Source organism: Porites lutea, chromosome 11 (genome assembly GCF_958299795.1).
Source record: "Porites lutea chromosome 11, jaPorLute2.1, whole genome shotgun sequence".
NCBI classification, from domain to species: Eukaryota; Metazoa; Cnidaria; class Anthozoa; order Scleractinia; family Poritidae; genus Porites; species Porites lutea.
In genome coordinates, this window is record NC_133211.1 from 15,725,409 (window position 1) to 15,735,504 (window position 10,096).

The following is a 10,096-nucleotide window of genomic DNA, read 5'->3' on the forward strand; positions in this document are numbered from 1 at the left end:
GTAGGTTTAGCCCATAAAACCCTAATGAGCGTTAGTCTAAATAAAGGAAATTTGGAGACCAAACGAGGCAACCCTGCATAGAGCAAGTCGTGGGCAATATTGTGTGGCGGACCGCGTAGAGGGAAGAACGTTTAACACTTCAAACCGTAAGATCAAAATCTGAATTCTCATTTGTTGCCCCTATTCATTTCCTGTAGATGTAGTGAGCAGAAGTTGATAAAATGTCAAGCAAATTTATCTTATAGGTGATCATGTGCGTAATTCTCATGACCACTCTGTTTTACAAAGCATTGATATCAGTTACAAACAGAAATTTCATACTGACCACTCTTAGGGCTTAAAGGGTCATATCTCATAATCTATTATCTGCCACAGCACTGTAGCAAATGATGAAACATACAATTATCTCTGGAGGTACGAAAAATCCTATAAACCCCAAGCAGCGTTATCGCTACTTTATGTATGTACCCAACCATAATAAAAAAGAATACTACAATCTATATTTTAACGTTCTGTTATCCTTTCTTTTAGAGTTCCTGTCGCTGCCTAACTGCGGCGGAATTGATGTATAAGCTGTTGCATGTTCGGAGGTACATTCTTAGCGGGAGTGAATTTCGTTCTCGGCATCGACAAGTGAGTGCTTTGAGTTTGCAAGTCTTCCCCTTCCTAGATTTCCGCCATTTTCACCTTTAATGTCTTCTCCTTTTCTGTTCCATTACAGAGCACATCAAAATTTTTTACCCCAATCTAAAATTATTAACGTGGGCAAAGGGGAATCCTGGTTTGTCTGGGAACTGATTTTTTGTGTAAAATCGACGGGGTGTATAGGCGTTGAGACGTATCTTGCGTAAACCGCTGACACTCAAAACCGATGTTACACAAAAAATCAGGGAACAGAGAAACGTAGGGATACCAATCTACAATTATTAACGCGGGCAACGGGAATCCTGGTTTGTTTGGGAACTGATTTTTTGTGTAAAATCGACGGGGTGTATAGGCGTTGAGACGTATCTTGCGTAAACCGCTGACACTCACAACCGATATTACACAAAAAATCAGGGAACAGAGAAACGTAGGGATACCAATCTACAATTATTAACGCGGGCAACGGGAATCCTGGTTTGTTTGGGAACTGATTTTTTGTGTAAAATCGGCGGGGTGTATAGGCGTTGAGACGTATCTTGCGTAAACCGCTGACACTCACAACCGATATTACACAAAAAATCAGGGAACAGAGAAACGTAGGGATACCAATCTACAATTATTAACGCGGGCAACGGGAATCCTGGTTTGTTTGGGAACTGATTTTTTGTGTAAAATCGGCGGGGTGTATAGGCGTTGAGACGTATCTTGCGTAAACCGCTGACACTCACAAGCGATATTACACAAAAAATCAGGGAACAGAGAAACGTAGGGATACCAATCTACAATTTTTAACGCGGGCAACGGGAATCCTGGTTTGTTTGGGAACTGATTTTTTGTGTAAAATCGGCGGGGTGTATAGGCGTTGAGACGTATCTTGCGTAAACCGCTGACACTCACAACCGATATTACACAAAAAATCAGGGAACAGAGAAACGTAGGGATACCAATCTACAATTATTAACGCGGGCAACGGGAATCCTGGTTTGTTTGGGAACTGATTTTTTGTGTAAAATCGGCGGGGTGTATAGGCGTTGAGACGTATCTTGCGTAAACCGCTGACACTCACAACCGATATTACACAAAAAATCAGGGAACAGAGAAACGTAGGGATACCAATCTAAAATTATTAACGCGGGCAACGGGAATCCTGGTTTGTTTGGGAACTGATTTTTTGTGTAAAATCGACGGGGTGTATAGGCGTTGAGACGTATCTTGCGTAAACCGCTGACACTCACAACCGATATTACACAAAAAAACAGGGAACGGAGAAACGTAGGGATACCAATCTAACTCGGGTACTTTTCAAATTGGAAACTTATGCTAACTTCTTAGTTTCTCTACAGGCGATGGTAGCACGCTTTGGTATTGCCAAGCAAACTCTATTGATCATGATTATTTCTTCCGCTTTCTTTTTTAAAGATAGGGCGGTCCACACTATTACAATCTCAAATTATCAACGCGGACAACGGGAATCCTGGTTTGTTTGAGAACTGATTTTTGTGGAAATTCGACGGAATGTATAGGCGTTGAAACGTATTTTGGGTAAACCGCTGACACTCAAACCGATAACACAATAAATCAGGGAACAGAGAAACGTAGGGATACCAATATTGGAAACTTATGCTAACTTCTTACTTTCTTCCATCTCTACAGGTGAGGGTAGCACGCTTTGGGATCGCCAAGTATACTTTATTAATCTTGATTCTTTTTTTTCCGCTTTCCTAGATTTCTAACGTTTTCCTTTTTATCTCTAGTATTTTTGTTTTAGATCGTCCACAACACTGGACTTTGTAGGCTTTGACTTTTATTCAGTCTTTCAGGGTCAAAGCAAAGATGTGCATAATTCTGGCTTAAAATTATTGGGTAAAGGTTAGAATCCTGGACCCTGACTGACCACACACTGCTGCTTTTGCTTCAAGTTTGGCTGGTGAGTATATCACGTTATGAATTTCTTTTAGTTTTCCTTTTTAATATCTAGTCATTTTGAAGAAGCGACTTTTTAAAACATTTAGCTTAAAAAAATTGCGAAAAAACTTTTCTTAAAAACATTTAATAAATTCTAAAAAAGGTAAAAAATATACGACTTTTCGACGTTACCGGATGTCATTATCAAGTAAAAAGAGACGCAATATCAATGTTCTATAAATACAAGAAAAACAGTAGTTCATAAAAAGGAAAGTAGCATATAAAAATATGTTACAAGTCAAACAAAGAGGTTAGAACTGATGGAGTCACTCTGAGTGTTGAGGCTAGGCCTCAGTTCTTTGATGAATAGCATTTCGTAAACGAGGCAGTCAAATTTCTCGTGGCATTTCTTGAGAACGCAAAATTGGCCCTCATTGAGAAGATTTTTGCAGTCACTGTGCGCTTCTAATAAATGTTTACCGATAGCTGAATACTTGTGTTCGGCAATGCTTTGATGAAGGTGTCGGGCTGTGTAGCCAACATAATCTGCATCACACAGATCACGTGCAAATTTACAAACAACGCATTGCTGACTTACAAAACTCGGCTTAATTTCTTTAGGCTTAAGAACTTGCTCCAATTTTTTGCTCACAAAAATAAGCTCATAAATTCTACCGTTAATATGTTTATTCAGAATATTGCAACTAAGCCAGAAAAGAAAACCGACGATGGCAACACGATCAGGGTGCCCACGATCAGCATAGTTCTTCCATTCAAAGATCAGATAGCCGCTAACGCAGTGCGTAGGCAATTGGGTGATCTCAGCAATAAGATTGCCATCACTTTACAGCCCCCTCTTAGGAAAAAATGCGGAAGAGGAGCGTCCGTAAACAGCCTAAACAATTTTCCCTTGCACTGAACTTGTGGAAGAATTATGCGATATCAGCCAGAACCCATAAAACTGTTATTCTTACCTTAGAATTCTTCTTTTTATTGCCAATACAGCTAATCAAATCAATTGTAGTGGTTAGTGTCCAATTTCTATTTTAGATCTGAGACTAAGGGGGCAGTTTACAGAGTTTTAAAAGCTAATTTATAATGCTTCCTTGTTTTATGAGGATCTGCCAAAGCAAAACGACAAGAGTAAGAAAGTGGAAGAGGAAGATTAGTAAACTGGACAAGGACATCAAGGATAAAACATTGGCCACACTGAATCGAAGTAAGTTTACAAGTCTTTCGCCAAGAAAAATAACGGAAAAACCTTACTCAGTAAAATGTCTATCAAAAGGCCCGGGAGAGGCTTTTTTCCAGTCACTGTTGAAGGAGAAATACCAAGGAGAAGAAAGGCCATTGCTGGTTTGCACGTGAGGTCACGGCGGCCATATTGGAGGTCAAGAACAAAAGCATTTCTCTCCTCTGGTAACTTAACTCTGTTTTCATGTAAATTCTTCAAGAAAAATTCTATTTTATGGACCCTCAACTTGGCCGCCTTGTCACGTGGTTGCAAACCAAGAATTGGAGAGGGTTGCTTGATACATTCTGTTGAAGGGGGTGAAAAGATTACACCAAAGTTTCAATTTAGCGGCCCTGCAGACTAAAGTCTGATTCAGCCTTTCATGGAGCCATTTGAACTCAATTTCAGCCAAAAAAGAGCCCTTTAAAAAGCCTATTCCAGCCCACGCAGGGACGTATTTCAATCCTTGGGTCCAAATTAGCCCGAGATAATCGTATTGTATTGTTGTTGATAATTCATTTTAACATAACGTTTACCACATAACCTATCCAACTACCAACAGATGTGGTTAATACTGAATACTCATATACGGCATTTACATTCTTAACATCCGATAATTAATGGACAATTTTAATTTTATTTCTCATAATTAACAGCTAAACAAGGAAAGAGAACCTTGAGCCCCAATATAGTGTCGCATCTAACAGAGAAGCGGAACTTATCAGAATTGTTGTTCTGTGAAATAAAATTGGATTGTAAGAACAAGGCACTGAATGTGGAACAGAAGGATTGGTTAAATGCTGCAGGAATTTATGTCCTCTTCAAAACCATATCAGCAGATGAGATCAAGATTAAGTCACTTTTACAGGAAACATTTCGATGAAAATAGGATGCTTTAAAACTAACCTTCGTTTTAGGCGGCCGTTTCTTTTACTAAGTAAAAGTCCCGTAGGAAGGACTATGGAGCTTGAGCCTTGGTTCCTACCCAGATTTCCTGCCCGCATTTTTTTCCCTCGGGGTTTTTTGCAATGGGGCAGGTTTTTTCTGGCCTCCGTCTGACCGCTTTTATTTCAGTTGTAAGCGGTAGCTCAACTCTGCCAGATTTCAGTCTTGCTTCGTTTTTTAGCAATATCTTTCAATGTACTCTAAGGTCAGTTGACCCAGAATAGGTTATAAGTTTTGGCGACATAAATTAAGATTGACTTTAGAATGTACACCTCCAGCCAGGGATGTGAACTGTATAATATACCGTTGGCTATTAGCCTGTGAGCTTGGTTGGTTACATGAGTAATAGCAGTGCTTTGGGAAAGACTGAGAAAACTTGAATTATTCGCAGATTACACGTACACTAGTTGGCTACATCGTATAACAGGGATGCTCCTTGCCAAGCCGACCAAAAATAAACGTATATGCTTAGACACTAACCATTATTTAACAGTTGGAACTTTGTACATTAGTTCGAAAATTGAAATTAAAAATGTTTTCCTTCATTATAGTCAGAGAAAACAACCGACATTTGGCGACGCTACCACTGGTTTCCCTGTCAAATGACCTCTGAAAAATGGGCGCAGAAATTTCATACTGATGACGCGTCACTACCCAGATCTGGGTAGTGCTTCTGATTGGTCGTGCCACGTGGGAAATTTGATTCAGCCAATGAGAAGCACTACCCAGATCTGGGTAGTTACGCGTCATCAGTATGGACTTTCTGTGCTCGTTTCTCAGACGTCATTTGGCGGGGAAACCAGTGATAGCGTCGCCAAATGTCGGATGTTTTCCCGGGCTATTTTCATTGGTGTATATTTGTTGTTTACTTCACACATACGCATACTCGAGCGAGTGCTATCTTCAAAGACATTGCAATCGTTCTCAAACGCTAGGTTTACGATCAGTGCATCTTACTAACAGTCACCTACGGATATGTGACCTGGAATCTTACGAAACAACAAATCTTGAAACTCAGAACTATGCAGAGAGCGCATGTGAGAATCATGGCGAGATCGTAAAACAGCTCATTGGATCCGAGAAGAAACCAAAGTAACAGATATCATGGAAATAATAAGCAAACTCAAATGGAACTGGGCTGGTTATTTGGCGAGAAGAACGGACAACCGTTGGACAATCAGCATTACGTTCAGGACGCGCCGGGGACATACAAGGAACCGAGGAAGACCAAGGACGAGATAAAGGGAACTATGCATGGTTTCCAAAACCTGTAACCGTGTCGCGCAAAAAGTAGTTCAGTAGAGGTCAGTGGGGAAGGCCTACGTCTATCAACCGACGTTCAACGGCTGAAACTGAACTGAACACAACCGTAAGTTAACATAAGGACGTCTCATGCTCCTTAAACAAGCATTCGACAAACAGCGCAGTCCTTTTTAAGTAAAATATGGCACATCTTGTGTGGTCATGATAACACCTACACAACATACAAATATTCTACCACCTCAAATTGAACAGATTCTTGAACTTTTGCTCAAGTTTCTCTTTAAAAGTTCTTGGTCTGGATGGATTTGTGCAACCTCTGTAGGCACCCAAGATATGTTGACGAACAGGAGATTAAAGAGTTTCGGACATATTAGACGGAAAATATTTCTGATAGTGCAAACGTCCGTCGGAGCATTTGAAGAAAATTGCTTGCACAAAATATAAACGCATCATAGTGGCGACCAGCGAAAGGTTTCTAAAGACGGGCTATAAAGCCATAGGGGAAAACAGTATTCGCTAAGTAAGCAAGAATTTTAAATTCTAAGAAATAATATTTGAAGACGTTTTAGACCGAAAAGAATCGTTTTCTCGCCTATAAAAATATGCATTTCAGATAGTCGCAAAATTTTGGTAGAAAAAATTGAATCTTTTTCATTTTATGTGTTTGAGAAAAACTGCCTAGAAATAATACTCTAAAGGTTTCGATAGAAAAAAAACCGTTTCTACCCTTTAAAAAATATACACTTCAGATAGTCGCAAATTTACATATTTTCCAAAGCGATTAAACCAGCATTTTTTTCATCTTCTGTTTTTGGGCAAAAATGATCTTGAAAATAATGGTTGAAGATCTTTTAGATAGAAAAGAATCGTTTCTAGCCCATAAAATATGTACTTCAGATAGTCGCATTTTTCAATATTTTCCAAAGGGGTTAACCCATAATTTTGGTCAAAAAATAAAACTTTTCATTTCTTGTTTTCGGGCAAAAATGATCTTGAAATAATGTTTGGGGATCTTTTCGGTAGAAAAGAATCTTTTCTAGCCTATAGAAATATGCATTTCAGAAAGTCGCATTTTTGCATATTTTCCAAAGAAGTTAACCCGTGATTTGGTCAAGAAATGGAATGTTTTTCATGTTCTCTTATTGGGCAAAAAAAATCTTTAAATAATATTTAGAAATCTTTTCGGAAGGTAAGAGTCGTTTCTGGCCTAAAAAAATATGCACTTCCGAAAGTCGCATTTCTGTATATTTTCCAAGGTCAAAAAGTAAAACTTTTTTCATTTCCTGTTTTTAGGTAAACATGATCTTGAAATAATGTTTGGGATCTTTAAGATAGAAAAGAATCGTTTCTAGCCTATGAAAATATGCACTTTAGATAGTCGCATTTTGGCATATTTCCAAAGGGGTTAACCCATGATTTTGGTCAAACAACAGCACTTTTTGCATTTTCGGCGTTTGGGCAAAAATCATCTTAAAAATATTGTTTGGGGATCATTTCGACAGAAAAGAATCGTTTCTGGCCTTTAAAAATTTGCACTTCAGATAGTCGCACTTTTGCGTATTTTCCAAAGGGGTTAACCCATGATTATCGTCAAAAAACGGAATTTTTTCAAGTATCTGTTTCTGGGCAAAAATGACCTTCTAGCCTTAGACTTCAGATAGTCGCATTTTTTATTATTTTTCAAAGGGTTTAACCCATGATTACACCCTTACAGCCGTTACAACCCTTCCAGCCCTTACACCCTTACAGCCCTTTACAGACTATAAAAACAACAAGTCGAAAAAATCGGATTTTTCCAAAGGGGTTGTTCAATGGCTTTGGTAAAAAATTGGCAATTTTTCCATATTTTTTATATAGGAAAAATAGCTAATCAAAATGTGTTTGAATGTATTCTAGAAAGAAAAAAAGCCTTTCGAGACTATCAAAACAACAAGTTAAAAAAGTCGAAAATTTGGGATTTTTCCAAAATAGTCCATGGTTTTGGTTAAAAAACTGGCAATGTTTTTATCTTTATATTATAGGCAAAATAGGCCTGGAAAAATGTGTTTAGGGATATTCTACAAAGAAAAAAAGCCTTTCCACACTATAAAAATAGCAAGTTGAAAAAGTGGAAAATTTGGGATTTTTCCAGAGGGGTTAATCCACGGTTTTGGTTAAAAATTGGCAATTTTTCAACGTTGAGATTTTATCATAGGCGAAATAGGCCAAGAAAATGTGTTTGAGAATATTCTAGAAAGAAAAAAACCCTTTCCACACTATACAAACAGCAAGTAAAAAAAGTCGAAAATTTGGGATTTTTCCATGATTTTGGTTAAAAATTGGCAATTTTTCCATCTTTTTAATATAGGCATCCCTCTTTTTTTTATGTAATATTGGCGAGAAAAATGTGTTTTACAATATTCTAGAACGAAAAAAGCCTTTCTCAACTATTAAAACAAGATTTTCAAAACGACGCAAAATGAAGATTTTTCCAAAGGAGTTAACCCATGGTTTTGGTCCAAAAACTGGACTTTTTTCGATCTTTTCTTTTTAAGCAATATAGGCCAGAAAAATGTGTGTTACGATATTCTAGAACAAAAAAAAACCCTTTTCTACACAATAAAAAAAAGTCGAAAAAACTGAGATTTTTCCAAAGCGGTTAACCAGTGGTTTTGGTCCAAAAATGGCCATTTTTCCATGGTTTTTTTTTAAATAAAAGCCAGGAAAACGTGTTTTACGATATTCTAAAACGAAAAAACGCCTTTCTAGGATATAAAAACAAAAAGATCAAAAAGTCGAAAAATTGAGATTTTTCAAAAGGCGTTTACCCATGGTTTTGGACCAAAAATGGCCATTTTTCCAACTTTTTTAGCGGGGGGCAATATAGGCCAGGAAAATGTCTTTTACGATATTCTAGAACGAAAAAACGCCTTTCTAGAATATAAAAAAAAGAAATTAAAGTCGAAAAATTGACCTTTTCCTAAAGGGTTTAACCCATGGTTTTGGTCCAAAATTGGCCATTTTTCCAACTTTTTTTTTTAGGCAATAAAGGGCAGGAAAATGTCTTTTACGATATTCTTGAACGAAAAAACGCGTTTATAGGCTATAAAAAAGAGAAGTTTAAAAAGTTCAAACATTGACAGTTTTCCAAAGGGGTTAACCCATGGTTTTGGTCCAAAAATGGCCATTTTTCCAACTTTTTTTTTATAGGCAATATAGGCCAGGAAAATGTCTTTTACGATATTCTAGATCGAAAAAACGCAGTTCTAGGCTATAAAAACAAGAAGTTCAAAAAGTCGAAAAATTGACATTTTTCCAAAGGGGTTAACCCATGGTTTTGGTCCAAAAATGGCCATTTTTCCAACGTTTTTTTTAGGCAATATAGGCCAGGAATATGTTTTTTAGGATATTATAGAACGAAAGAACGCCTTTATGGGCAATAAAAACAATAAGTTCAAAAAGTGGAAAAATTGACATTTTTCCAAAGGGGTTAACCCATTGTTTTGGTCCAAAAATGGCCATTTTTCCAAGGTTTTTTTTTCAGGCAATATAGGCCAGGAATATGTTTTTTAAGATATTATAGAACGAAAGAACGCCTTTATGGGCAATAAAAACAATAAGTTCAAAAAGCCGAAAAATTGACATTTTTCCAAAGGGGTTAACCCATGGTTTTGGTCCAAAAACGGCCATTTTTCCAACTTTTTTTTTTTTTAGGCAATATAGGCCAGCAAAATGTCTTTTACGATATTCTAGATCAAAAAAACGCCTTTCTAGGCTATAAAAACAAGAAGTTCATAAAGTCGAAAAATTGACATTTTTCCAAAGGGGTTAACCGATGGTTTTGGTCCAAAAATTGCCATTTTTCCAACTTTTTTTTTTTTAGGCAATATAGGCCAGGAAAATGTCTTTTACGATATTCTAGATCAAAAAAACGCAGTTCTAGGCTATAAAAACAAGAAGTTCAAAAAGTCAAAAAATTGATATTTTTCCAAAGGGGTTAACCCATGGTCTCGGATTTTTCTAAGGGGTTACCCTATAACGTTGCGTGGAAATATCTTTATTAATCTCTAGTACATGGGCCAAGAAATAATGTTTGGCGATATTTTAGAACTTTGAAACAGCATA

The 10,096-nt window shown here is 37.3% G+C and overlaps 1 long non-coding RNA gene across 1 annotated transcript; it reads left to right on the forward strand.

Moving 5' to 3' along the window:
* Window positions 1–2,001: 2,001 nt before the first annotated feature.
* On the forward strand, window positions 2,002–5,224 carry LOC140953103 (uncharacterized). The gene is made up of 3 exons (XR_012167439.1): window positions 2,002–2,572; window positions 3,669–3,769; window positions 4,441–5,224. It is a non-coding gene; the product is annotated as an uncharacterized lncRNA (long non-coding RNA).
* Window positions 5,225–10,096: the final 4,872 nt, after the last annotated feature.